At 36.6% G+C, this 14,704-nt stretch overlaps 1 protein-coding gene across 3 annotated transcripts in view; it reads right to left on the bottom strand.

Moving 5' to 3' along the window:
• RGS12 (regulator of G protein signaling 12) overlaps positions 1-14,704 on the bottom strand; it is an 88,567-nt gene that overhangs the window by 63,504 nt on the left and 10,359 nt on the right. The window lies entirely within an intron of this gene.

Here is a 14,704-nt window from a genome sequence, read left to right as displayed (position 1 = left end):
GGCTTACAACTATCAAATCTAACTTTTTAAATCACAGCCTGCAAAAATGAAGGAACTAGATTTCTCTTTTCTTTTGAGGAAAGAAATTGCATCACTCTGATGTTCCATAACTACAACTGCTGCTGTAATAATTAAATCTAATGCTTCTGTGTTTTCCCCATAAGCATATTCTTCCTCCTTAAAAAGTCATCAGATGTCAGTTAAGCTGCAGTGAGTCCCCATGTACATATCTAGTTCAACAGTAACATACAAACTTAAACCTAAGAGCAGGCACACAGGCAGAAACTGGTGCTAAGCAGATGTACAGTAGCTCACTACATTATGAAAACTTGTGATTATGTGCCTGAAATTTTAGGTTCCTTTCACTAAGGCATTCAATGTAGGGAAAATTGCTTCCTATGTCTTCTGATGTTCCTTTTCACTTCAGAAAATAACGGAATTTAATTCAGAGTAATTTTTCTCCCATCTCACTTCACGTGATTTCTTATTTTGACAATCTTATTGTGACAATCTTGTGACAATAAGATTGCCACAATAAGATTACAAAATTATTTATTAATATCTTTATAATAGCTTAATAGCAGCTCCATAAAAATCGTTAATTTTTATTGTTCTATTTTTTTATGCAAGTGGCTGCTCTCTTAATTCTGAACCATTTTGGTTTCACTTTGGTCATTTGCAAGTATACGTATCTCACATTAAGCAAAAGAACAACAACAAATTTCACATTTTTATTTCATGTTAACAAACATCCATACAAAGTAGAGAAGAACATCAAGATTATTATACAGCGTTCTTACTGCAATAAACCGTAACATATCCAACAGAATGTGCCTGCCTGATTGTTTATTCCTATGGAGTCAATACTGTTCTTTAGCAATAGGGTTTTGACAGTCACCAATATTCACGATAGACTGTGGCTCTTAGAAATGCCAAGACATAACACACATACAGGAATCTGGACCCAGAAGATGTAGCAGGGCTCATCACCGCCACAGGCCAAGATGCTAACCTCAACATTCAATATTAAGCCATCCAATATTCCTTCCATTTTTATACAAAATCTTTCTCTCCCCCTCCAAATTTTCATTTTACTAAGATTTTTCTCCATTGGCTGTGTTAGGTTATGTGATAAAAAGCTCATCTCTGTGAGCCCCCGCAGCAGCTCCTCCCATGACTGTCCCAGCAGAGCCACTGGCCCCACTGTCCAGGTGTGAAACCCAGCAAGAGAGTCAACAGGGGCAGCCCAGGACACCTGTCTGGCCATGCCATGCACCTAAGCAACACAGTCTGTCCTGTCTTCTTATTAAATTCCTTTTCTAACTGTTTTCCTGGGTGACAGACTCTCTGTTCTACATGCATGAGAGAGAGAGAGAGAGAGAGAGAGAGAGAAAGAAGAGAGAAATAAAGAGTATGTGTGTGCACATGTCTCTGTCTCTCTCTCTCTGGGTGAGAATACAGGAGGAGCTGTCTACTGGAGGGACCAGTCCCAGCTAACCAGAGAAACCATAGGTCTGGGGGTCAATCAACACCAACGTGCGTATGCATGCGTGCTACACACACATGTACACACTGACTGCAGGAGTGAGGCACCTGGGGAGAGCGAGGATCCAGAACCGCCTACTGGATGGACTGCATGTCCAAGGTGTGTGCCAGGGGAGGTGTATGTGTGTTTGTACGCATGTGGGGGGCTGTACTAGCAGTGGGGCTGCAGGCCTTGGGGGCTTGTATGTCCAGATGCCAGCAACTGGGGAGACCAGGGATCCAGGCACAGCTACTGAGTAAACAGAGCATCCAAGGCCAGTGACTGGAGGGATCCATACTGTTTGTATTTATGTATCTCTCCTACTCATGAACCTTCATCCTGATCAGCCAGAGAGAGGAACAGGGTGAGGCCATTGCTGCTGTTTGCATGAGTGCTGTTTATGTCTGTCTGGGTTGAGATGTGTGGCCAGCTGTGCATACATGTATTGTATACATGTGTTTGCACATGTGTACTGGGAATACATTCTCCATACTGGTTGTACCTAGGGGCATGGAGCTGCGGCTGCCTCGCCTCTGTTCGGCTACTGGATTCAGCAATTCTGGGAGCAGGCAGAGAAAAAAAATGGGCAGGTTCTGGAGATCAGCCTCTAAGATTTTCAAAAGAAAATTTAAAAGTGCAGTATAATCATGCTAAGATGCTTTTTGATAAAATGACCAAATAAACATGAAGACAGGAAAGTTGCTATCCATAAATTTTCACAGACAACACCCACTAGAATAAGGGCAGTTCATATGGTTCTAAGTGACTTTTCAAACCATCTGTTGATCCAGCCTACTGAAGTGATCACTGAAGTGTTTCAGAGTTGGCTCATATCTTACAGTCACAATAGCCTCTCCCATCTGAAATGAAAGCTTTTATCTAAGGCAATAATCTGTGTCAAGCAGCAAATTCCACATTAATCACTCACCAAATTTAGCAGAATCCATAACTATTATTATGTAGCAGATCAAAACACTAGCAACTCCTATATGAATATGTTCCTGGTATATCAACAGTATACGTGTACATCTATCAGAAGGTTTCACCACCTAAATTATGTCTACATCAGCTTTGTAATTTTTAAATTTTTATCTATAATTTAGTGGAAAAAAATTGAACTAGGAACAACACAGCAACTTGTACGGCTAGTGAAAATAATGACATCATTAATTGCAGTACAGTTGGTATTTTGAAACCAGCTAAAAAAATAGTTACACAGTGTGGATTTGTTTAATGGTCTTTGAAGTATTTCCCAAAACAAGATGCAGCCCTCAGAGCTATTTATCTTTCATAAAATATGATTGATGAAAGAAAAAAATGGAAAAATAGCAATACCAGTCACATATATTTTGGATAATGAATACATTTTCACTTTTCTTTCTAATTCAGCACAAAAACAACATAAACAGCTGGTCAGTATAGGTTTAAATAATGAAGATTGACAAATAATACCCAATATACCCAACATCCAATCAAAATTATTCTGTACACTTTTTGGCATTCTTATACAAAAACCACTACTGAGCATTGAATGAAATGGTAAAGATATGAGCAAAAAAATGACCCTGAGAATAAAGCAATGCTTAAGAAGTGATTACAAAATCTATAAAAAATCACTGAGCTAACCATTTCCTCATCCAATTTGGATAATGATTCCAATGAGGAAAATATTTTCAACTTACACAAATCATCTCCTTGCCTCTGAAGAGTCAAATTAATAATTTGCAAAATTAAGGAGGAAAATGCTAAAAAGGACTCAGGAAGTAGTTAATTTCTTGATAATGCTGCTGAGAAGTCTCCCTCTGCATCCTTCCTTGACTTCTTTCCAGACATTAGACTATGAAGATGTATCCCCCTCTGTAGATCAATTAAAATATTGTTTTGGGTACACAAAAACTTACGGAAACATACATAAAACAAATAGCAACAGCATTTTAGCAAATGGTTTTCACAAGACTCTGAAGAGATGGGAAAAAAGCATCCATAACTTGAAAAGAGAATAGATATTGCAACAAGAATGTATTTATCAGCACAGCGGGAGAAATTCACAGTATTTGAGAAGGGAGAGATTGTCAGAGCAATGACTGACATTAACATAAAGTTTGCCATCTGTTAGCCATAAAGAAGATGTCATAGTTTTGTCTTTATTACACTAATAAACAGAAATAAAAAACATTAAATGAACCTACAAAATTTCAAAGCAGTACACTGTATGACCAACGAAATACTGCTTTGACTGTTGTCAGTCACCCAGCTAAAACACTAAAATTTGCCAGGTCAACGTTGGGTTTTTTTGTTTGTTTGTTTGTTTAATATAGATGGCCTATAAACCCTAGAACTACTTACTATCACGTCTTAAAGACTCCCTTCCCAAAACGCTGTTGCTGAACCAATAAAATAGAACTTTAAAAATAACTAGGTATTCAAGGAAAATCTAAGAAACATTTAATTCCTGAATTCCAATCACAGAATAATAGAAAAACTAAAGTTCATCTGACAATTTACTAGATGTCTTTATTTTAGGAACCCAGACACAAACAGAAAGTACAGAAGTATGTGAAAACAAGCTGACTGGTGAAAATACAGATACTTACACTCCTCCTACTACTACCTATCCTGGTTAAAAGCACAAAGGAAAAACTCTTTAAAGACCTTCATCCTGTTCCAATTTGGCAGATGGAGAAGAAAAACAACAAATGTATTAAAACAAAGGAATTGATGCACTGATGCTCTAAAAATACATTCCATCTTCTATTCTTATAATAAAATACAAATTACAAACTAGCATGGACAGACATAAAAGGTAAATGTATAACTGCATGAGTAAAGTATTACAATGACGCATATTTTTAATTATATTAAATCACACCTTTTTCTTAAGCTAGCAGAAAATAGTAAGTGAAAAAAATATTCACTTAAAATGACCATCAGTCACTGACCGCAGGATAATCTTTCCCTCCAAAAACTTTTTTTTATTTATTTATTTTTAACCTGCTGCTTTGGCCTTGTGAATAAGTTATCTCCTACTACACTTACAATAGAAGCATTAAAAAGAAAAATCACCAGAGGAGGATGGACGTAGCAGCAGTTTGTGAATATGACCAACTGGGAAAATTTTCTGCCCACTAACTAGAAAGATGTACAAGAAAGGTACAAATGGGAAACTGGGAAAGACTGTACTTTATAAATTAACAAGACAGAGGACTGAAGAAGCACATGTCTCAGATTAGACTACAAATGATAGAACAAAAGTGATCCAATACAGGTGACTAGCATAAATTTAATTTTTTAAAAACTAAGAAAGAAAAAGCATGAGCTGTTATAACGAATTTTCACTGATAAAGCTGTTAAGCACAAGTTCCATGTAACATTTTTTTCAGCTGTGCTGGCTCAAGGAGTCTGCATGTACCCCTGACCACTCTCACCAGCTCCCAAACCGCACCAGGCTGCCCCCTCATCTCCACTAACACTAGGGTTTGCGGAACCCATTGCAACTCAAAGCAAATGAAATAATCCTGTTTACAACACTGACCTATCGACAGTCATGTCAACATAACTGAAAAATCACACTGCCTACTCTGGACTGAGAGCAACAAGAACCCCTTAAATCATTACTACCGAAGAAATGCAATGTGAAACTATGATACTCAATGTGCTGCTCCAACCTGGAGCTCGAGTACAGTGGAGCAAGTTGATGAAACTGTATCAATTATTCAGAACCAAAAGAAACTAAACACCTTTAGAAAACATCTTCAATTAGCTTAAAGAAATTGCCAGCTATTGGATGAGCTCTTTCATATTTCAGGAAACATACTTATCACATAACTTCTTTTACAAATTGTCACATATAACTTAGATTTTGCACCATATATTATTAGTATCTCTCCAAAGTTAAACATATAATATCCTATCCTCCAAATATCTGGATATAAATAATAAAACAAGGAGATCTTTCTCCTCTGATTCATCAGCTTTCAAGCTAGGAGGAGCAGAAAAAGAGGTAGCAAGGTAGTAAGAAGAAGACTCAGTAAGAAGAGGACTCTGGTGGTCCCTGGAGTACAAGAGGCTAAGGGAGTGGGAGATTTTTATACTTGGTGTTCAAGAATACTAGACAACAACAAAATATAGGGAGTAGGCACCAGGATTCCAGAAAGAGGGGAAAAAATGGAAAAGATAAAATAGGTGAGGCTAAACCAGCATTACAAGATCTTGGAAATCTAATATTTTTATGGACAACATATTTGACAATACATCTGTGTCCTTGAAGTGAAACTGAGGGGGGCTGGATGTTGTGCAACAGAGTTTAGACGTTATGAAGGCATAGGAATAAATAGAGGAGCAAGAAGAGAAGAGAGAGGTAAATTATAAGAAAAAGAAGAGCTAATCTAGAAAAACATTGCTACTCTAACAAGCCTGATTTATATTTACCTAAGGATGCAACACTTTCTACACTGTTTCAAAATGAAATTTAATCTTACAAGATTCAAATGCACAGAGTGAAAAAAAATGTTGAGAAAAAAAACATAAGAAAGCAATTGCATGGCACGAATCAAGTTCCAAGAACTCTAAAACATACAGTCACTGCTATGTAGTAACTTCAACAGAAATTCTTTTGTTTTTATTGGGCTATGTAAATATACTACTATCTCTCCTGACAGCTTGAGACAATCAGTATGAAAAGATCACGTACATGCTAGAATAGTCATACAGGACCAATTGCTACTGGATTATAAGATTTCACCAGAAAAACAGTTTGAGGAGTCTCATCCAACCTAGCTAAAGATGGCATTGCAAGGACACTTGCAGTGGAAACTCCCATTGCCATCCAGTGACTGGCCACCCTGCTCATGAGTCAATTCCCCATATAAGTGTTACCCTTACTAAAAATGGCAATAAATTAGGTTCATGAGTATCTGTGCAACAAATGTCAATCTGAGTACTGAGTTTTGGTTAATTTTCCCTAAAAAGCATATACCAAAAAGAGGACACTTATATTCACAGACTTTATCACAAAAAAAGACCTTTTAGAAGGCCTCAATTTAGGGAACAGAACTGAATTTACTACACTTCTGTGTCACAAAGCTTAATTACACTCACTATAAAACACCTAATTTGAATTTTTCCAACTTCTATTTCCAGTTATTGAAGCTTTTAAAAGATCCCTCTACTTTCAGATGTGACTCTGAACTTGTATGGGAAAGGGCAATCTAAGCATTTTATTCAGAACACAGTTACACACAGATCATATAATTTGAAACTTATGTGGATATTCAAACCATACCAACTTTACTCTCAGACAGAAAACAGCAGAAAGGTGAGTCTTGAGTGTCAGTTCATCTTTACAAAAATGCATTTTAAGACTCCAGGAAGAGCTCCTAATTTTGTCCCTTCTGAAAAGGGATGGAAAACAGGATGCCACAGTAAATCCCCCCACAGTCAGTGCACCATCTACCAAATCATACTGAAGGTCTTTAGGGATGCTGCAATAAAGAGGTTGATACAAATGTTGTACTGTCTTGAATATTACTTTCAAACCCTAGGGGCTCGGGGTTGTTTGGCTAAATTTTTTTCTCCCTGCCACCTTGCCTTGCTGTCCTCTATCTTCCCTAAGTGCCTATTCTCCTGATTATGGGTCCTGTTGAGCAGCCCCTCCACTACAGCAGAGCAAAGCAGGCAAGACTGCAGGCAGTGACTTCCCTTTCTCTCTCATCTCCATCAGCAAGCATCAAACTTTCCTCTTCCCCAAAACTGACAGTGCAGAATTACATTACATGTAAAGTGAAGGTCTAAAGGAGGACACATTTGAAAATGAGGTATGTTTGGTTAAGAATCTCGTACTCTGAAAGTGAGGACAGAAAAGAACCTGGGAAGGAAATGGGAAAAGAGACTGCTGTGGTCCAATTTGCCAGACTGTAATAGGAACAGAGGCAGTGAGTTCTGGGGAAAAAGTAGACACGCCGAGAAAGAGGGTTCCATATGCTATGGGACAAAAAAAATAATTCAGTAGCACCCTTCAAGCCATCCTGTATTACTGCCCTCATCATAGACTGAAGACACTTCAAAGTTGGGTTAGGTGGGGGAAGGTTAATGAGAAAAGGCCTAGCACCATTCAAATCTTACAGACTGCTCTTCCACAAGCTTCAATGACACTACAACTCCTGCACTGATTTTCTCTTTGGCAGCAGTTTGACAAGAGATTCAAGTGGTATTACACAACATTACACATCAATGGATTTGATCACTTCTAAGAACACCTCTTTAATAATTAGATGATAATGAAACATTTTATGACCCACAGTGGCATTTTAATTGCAGTTAAGCCTATAGCATTATTAAGAACCTGGCCAAATTTCACGTAAGATTCCTATACACTTTGCAAAGACACAGAAAAGAAGTTGTCCAGTCACACTAGATATCCAGGTAAATGAAATCTACTGTCTCCCATACAAAGGATACTAGGTACAGAACAATCTAAGCATCTGAATTTCAATATTATCCTAATTCCTCTTCACAAAATTTAAGTGTTGATGGTAGTAATGCAGATGGAACAGTAAGACCATTTTCTCAATTGCTTCTTGCATGAGTTGGAAGCCTACTAGTTGGCTACTATGGAGGAGAACACCTGAGTATACTAAGGGAGAACACAGAGAAATTATCAGAAGTACATACGCTAGCACTTAACAACTGGCTCTAAATTCACCAGTACTACTTAGGAACACGAAGTCAGTATGGCTCAACGTTCAGTTACAGTCAAAAGCGCAAGTGAAGTAAGAATCATCACAAAAGGAACAGAAAAGAAAGAAAGAAATTAGCTTTATGAATCCATGGTCTACCCACACGTTTTCAAAACTGCCTGCAGTTCTGGTCAATCCATCTCAAAAATATTATAGTAGAACTAAGATCGGAAAAATAACTTGGAAAATAGCTTGGAAAATAACTGGCAGTTCAGGTTTAAAACAAAATCAAATGAGTAGGAGAAATTGACAGGGTATGAGATTATTCAATATTTCTCATGAAAAATATTAGCAGATAGGAAATGGAATTATATGTAGAATACAATTATGTACTATTTGCTTGCAGCTCCGTTACATTACAGAATTTATTGTCATGAGACACCAAAAGAATAAGAGAGTTCAAGAAACAACAAATTCTGGAACACAGGCTCATTAAGGTTATTAAACACAATGATGCGGATGCAGTCTCCACACGAGGAAAGTCCCTAAAACCACATGTTGCTGAAAATTAGAAGAATATACCACCAAAAACACATGCTTCCCACCTCCCACATTTCTTCTAAGCAGCTGCTCCTGGTCATTGTCCAAAATCAACGTCAGTGCTGGACAGCTCATCAGATACAAATGGATGTTCCTATTAGCTGATTACAAAATGAATGTTAGCTGTCAACATCATATGGCTATGAAAGAAGTAAATAATATATAAAAATGTATTACATGAGGCATTCACAACACATATAGGAAAACATATACCACGGTTACAGAAAATCCTTACTACGAAATCAGTTTTTTCTTTTTTTTCCTTTTCTTTTCTTTAATTCTCTCATCACCAAAAAAGAATTTAAATTAGCACAGTTTCAGAAAAGAGCTACGAAAATTATCAGGAGAGTAAAAGTCTTACATTCTGGAAGACAGACTAAGCTCTTCAGTAAAACAAAATGAAAGCTGGAAGAGTATGATTTCTACATATCTACATATCTCCACAAACAAAAGGGGAAGCGCTGAAGAAAAAGTTACAAACCAAAGGAAATATTAGAAGAAGAAATGAGTAGATAGCAGCCATGACTAAATTCAAATTCAAAAATAAATAAAAGTTTCTAACATCATATTAGTGAGGTCCTGAAAAAATTTTCTTGTAGCAGTGTGGGTTCAAATGATTTTTTTCCAAGGTGCAGCTACTAAGTGTACAAAATGTATGATATGATTACCTAAAAGAGATAGAACTCAATTTGATGATGTAGAATATCCTTCTCTAGTACTATCTTTGCAAATTTTATGATGCTTTAATGGCCTTTTTATTAATGGGACAAATTGTCAAGCCTTTCTCTTGAAGCTTCATGTCCCCATGTTTCTATTGAAATACTTCAGAAGTCCTTTAAAGATTCCAGGCTTATTTTTTGTTAATTGATCTATTTCTCCTCCAGGAAAAAAAAAAAAAAAAAAAAAAAAAAAAAAAAAAAAAAAAAGCAGGTATTTTAAAGACTAGAAGAAAAGGAGTGGTAAATCTCAACTGCAAGGAGATTGTGGTCTATCTGCCTACAGCTGAAAACTCGGAGAATAATCTTGTAGTTTCTTGTAACTGGAGCCATGCTCCCCCTGCCACTTACTGACAGATCGGCTGTGTCTTTAAGGCTGCTCTACTTTTCGTAGAAACTAAAAGCCATGAATCCTCAGGCCTCATAACAAACAAGATTTTTGTAATATATATGACAGGATAGGTTTGCTTTGGGGGCTATTTTTCTTTAAAGGTAACATAGCATTTAGATAGCCCAGAAAGTAATCTTACAATCTCTACTATTAAAACCATGTTACATCACTTTCACAAGTCATTCTGTGCTAATTATTCTTCTCTACATCATTTCTTCACTGTTTCTCAAGATGCTGCCTTCTCCTCTGCCCTCCCAACTCAAAACTCAGAAATCCTTAGGTGCTTGCGTGTCCCTTTATTGTCATGATTTTAATTGGTTAACTGCAGTCCAAACCTACACTTCCTGAAGAAACATTACAAGTCAGGTGTAATGAAAAATTTGAAATCTCTAAGCAAGTAAACTTGAAATGAGATAATTTTTTAAAGTTAATATTGCTCTAAAGACATATATTCTCCAGATTTTGTCTCATTTCTTTTTCAGAGTAAAGTATCTAGCATTACTCTAGCTTTTCATAGATTTTAAAAGATCCTAGAATTGCCCATTTTTAAAAATCATTATTTTAGATTACAGTACATACAAAAGAACTTTATGAAATTACTAAACTTTTATTAACATTTCATTTTCACTTAATAAAATGTATAAGAGAACCTACTTGATATAAAAGCCTCTTTGAAGATTAATTCACATAAACACCAAACTAGATCTGAGAATAGTGCTAGAGATTTCAGTTATGTTCTCTCTAAGCTATATACATACATCTCAAATCATACCAAATTCTGTAATTCTAAAGGTTACATTAAATTGTACTGTGTAGAATAGTGATCCAGTTGTCATTAATATGGCTTTATAAACTGGAACAACTTAAACTAGTGAGCAAACAGGATAGTACAGAAAAGGGAAAAGATACGTAATTATACAACAAAAAAACAAACATAGTAACTACACAGCTTTGCCAACATTGTCTTTGCATCTAAAAATCCTGACTTCAGCTGGTTCATCAATCAGTTTCCAACATTAAAAACTGAAATTCTTGTATTTGAAGCAAATGAAAATTTTTCACAAAACACCTACTCCATTCTTAACTTGAATACAAGATTTTTTTTTTTGGTAATACCTTAGAAACGAAGAACAACTCTGAAATAGTAATATATAAGTTTCTGACCAAAACAGTAAAAAAAATGCTAATCTAGAAAACATTATCAAACAAAGATGCCCACTGTATTGCTTACCTGTTTTCTCTGTTTTTTAAAGTTTTTACAATGTTTTCAATAGCTTAAGTCATGATCATAGAAGCTTAGAATCATCTAGTCCAACCGCCCTGCTCAGCAGGGTCACCTAGAGCATGTTAGACAGGGTTGCATCCAGGCGGGCCTTGAAGATCTCCAGAGAAGGAGACTCCACCACCTCTCTGGGCAACCTGGTCCAGTGCTCTGTCACTCTCACAGGGAAGAAATTCCCCCTCACGGTCAGGCGGAACTTCCTGTGCTTCAATTTCTGCCCATTGCCTCTTGTCCTGTCACACGGGACAACTGAAAAGAGTTTGGCCCCGTCCCCTTGACACCCTCCCTTCAGGTACTTACAGACATTGATAAGATCCCCCCCTCAGTCTTCTCTTCCCCAGGCTGAAGAGGCCCAGCTCTCACAGCCGTTCCTCATAGGGCAGGTGCTCCAGCCCTCTGATCATCCTCGTAGCCCTATGCTGGACTCTCTCCAGTAGCTCCATTGTCCCTCTTGTACTGGGGAGCCCAGAACTGGACACAGTACTGGAGATGAGGCCTCCCCAGGGCTGAGTAGAGGGGCAGGATCACCAGCAGCTGACAAATTTTTCAGTTTTAAAAAATGGCCCCTTGGACAGTATTTTTCATAATAATACTGTCCAGAAGACCAAAGTCCTGAAGAAGCACAGGTGTGAGAATATTCACTTAAAATCTTTATAAGCTGAAGAAGATATATAACTCAGGAAATGTGAGCCTTAGACAGTGAATTTTCCCTTTTTTTCCTCTAAGAGCTAGAAATAGCATCTGTTTACAAATTCACACTCTTTATGAGAAAAGTTTATAAAAATCAGTAGTCAAAAATTGAAATAGGTTTATAAATTACTTTCAAATGGATATGACAAATCCATTAAAAACAGACCTATTATACAAGTTACGAAGCTCTGCTTGTAAAATGTGCTGTGATCTTAAATGTTTACTTGCTTCTACAACATTAAAACAGATTTTCTTCTTAGAAGAGAAGAGAAGAGAAGAGAAGAGAAGAGAAGAGAAGAGAAGAGAAGAAAGAGGTCAATACCTAAGCTTCTGTTCTCAAGTAGAGAAAACTCAGAATTGAAACTGACTGTTATGAGGCTTTCCAGTGGAAAAAGGAGTGTTTTCCCAGTAAAACTTAATTTAAAACAGTAACAGTTAAACATATTTTTGGCCAGGTCCTAGCCTGAAAATAGAGATTGAGGGTTGAACAAAATCAAATGTATTAGATTAATTTAGTCCAGAGGGAGAGGAATGCTTCCCTGTTCAGCAATTCCTCAAATCCCTTGCCAGTCCTAATATCCCCTGATGTTTTCAGATTTCTTATACTGCTTTTCTTTTGCATAACCCAAAATTATCCAAACAGATGTGAGTAGGTAAAAGCCTGAAACTTGATGGGATGCTGAAGAAAGCAGAAATAACAAGACAACGGCAAAGTAGGACAACACTGAAGGAGTAACAAACCTAGCTTGGGAGAACAAAAGAGCAGCAATTACTCCATTCTCACTGAAACCACAACCAGATCTTCCACACCCTAATCTCACAGACCTCCCTAGGCCGCACATCCCTGCCCAATATAAGCCTTATAGTAATTCAGAAGCTTATTACTACAAGAAATATTCCCTTGTCATTCTGAAATTCAAAGCCCCATAATACGATCCTTATTTTCAGTGAATCTCAATAACATCATCAGGACTCTCATGACTTGTTTTAGACTAAGAATCTTTTAAGAGCCTACAAGAATCTAGGAGAGCCTCCAAAAAGGTCTCATAAGATTCTTAATCAGAAATCTGTTCATGTGAAACTTAAGACATACAGGGAACATGAACATCAGTGCAGGAAATAACAACTCTAGAGGTGCTTGTGACAGATACCACCTTACAAATTTCAGTCAGAAAAGGTAGAATAGAACCAAAATTTCTCTGATGAACTCACAATTCTCCTCTTCCAGATATAAGAAAGATTTCAGGTCTACAAAAAATACAATTGATTAAGTACATGAGAGCTCAATAACTTAAGGATGAAATCCTTACAATAACATATGAACACAAAATAAAGAACCTCATGCTACTCAGTAATGTTTAATCAAATTAGGTGATTTTAACTTTCTTTTTAAGAATTTGTACTTATATAGAACTTTAAAGTGTTTTTTACCATTGTAAAGTATATCAATATAGAAAAACTGAGGGTTTTTTTTTCCAATTTTTACAAAATTATCCACAATTCTAATTTGTCAACTGGAAAACTAATACATTAAAGAGAACATAAAGCTCAGAAAAATAGTTTACTTGCCTGTAACCTGAAGTCTGAAACTCCATACATTCCTACCCACAAGATACACTTCCCAGGTCCAGTTCTGAAACTGCAACTTCAAATAGCTATGATCACTGGGGCTCTCTCATAGCTACTCTTGTGTTCTGCACAATTCATAAATGTTTTGCAGGTGTAGTTATAAAATCAGGAAAGAGTTTATGGGCCATTAGCATTCTATAGTGCAGCATACACTCCTGTACTAAATGTTGTGGTCACCACTATTTGGCTGCACAACTATTCTGCTAGGTCAGAACTGCATCCAGTTATTTGAGACTTTTCCCCAACATGTATTGAGATAGAATATAATGAAGGCTCCAAGGAGGACAACAAATAATGTGGATGTGCAAAGTTCACCTCGAAGAACTCTAGCTTTGGTAACCTCTTCTCCCTCTAGTGGTTTCTGCACATTCCCACTTGGAGGATATATTACCTTTCAGTACTAAAGCAAAAGACAAAAAAAAACTCAATTAAAAAGCAATTTAAGGACTGCTCTGCCAAATTAAGCATTAAACTGAGACACTAGGTTGTAAAAATATCAATGGAATCCCAGGTGGCCACTTTATACACTTCCATGACAGGAATATGTCTGAGTATGCTGTGTAAAATCAGTCCCTACCACTTAAAAAGGTCACAGTAAGCTGAGGATGTATAATTTTCTTGAACACAGCATCTAACCCCTCCAAATAATGTTTTGGAAAAGACAGTCTGAACTCTTTTCTGCACAAAAAACAAGAAAGAGTCTGAATTTCTGAATATCATTGTATTACAAAAGTGAATTAGTGCCCTAATACACAAGAAAATAGATTTTCCTTATTTCTGTGGTACCTACAGAAGTACAGAGGTATGCTCATCAATAACATAACATTCTGCAACTATTTCCTTTAAAGATTTAAAATGAGAACATATTACTACTTCATCTTTATGAATTATTCTGGATGAAGATCAGTGCTTGCAACCCATCCTTGTAAATGATTTCAAGACTTTCATGAGCATTTTAAAGGTGCTTTTTTTTTTTTTTTTTTTTGCAAACAAATGTGTCATTAATCTTAAAAGGGAAAAGTAGTTGAGGGAGTTTGAGTGAAAACATATATTCTGCTATATGCTGACTTGAGTGACACAGTAGGTGATAAGTGTTTACTGTTTACTCACATACAGCACATCTTTCATGTTAAAGTGCAAATTTTTCTAAGAAAATGTCATTAATGTACTCTTGACTTACATGAAATAAATGTTTCG

The sequence above is a fragment of the Rhea pennata genome, chromosome 4 (genome assembly GCF_028389875.1).
Source record: "Rhea pennata isolate bPtePen1 chromosome 4, bPtePen1.pri, whole genome shotgun sequence".
Lineage (NCBI taxonomy): Eukaryota > Metazoa > Chordata > Aves > Rheiformes > Rheidae > Rhea > Rhea pennata.
The sequence above is the reverse complement of the archived record's forward strand: the minus strand, read 5'-3'. Positions and strand labels throughout refer to the sequence as shown.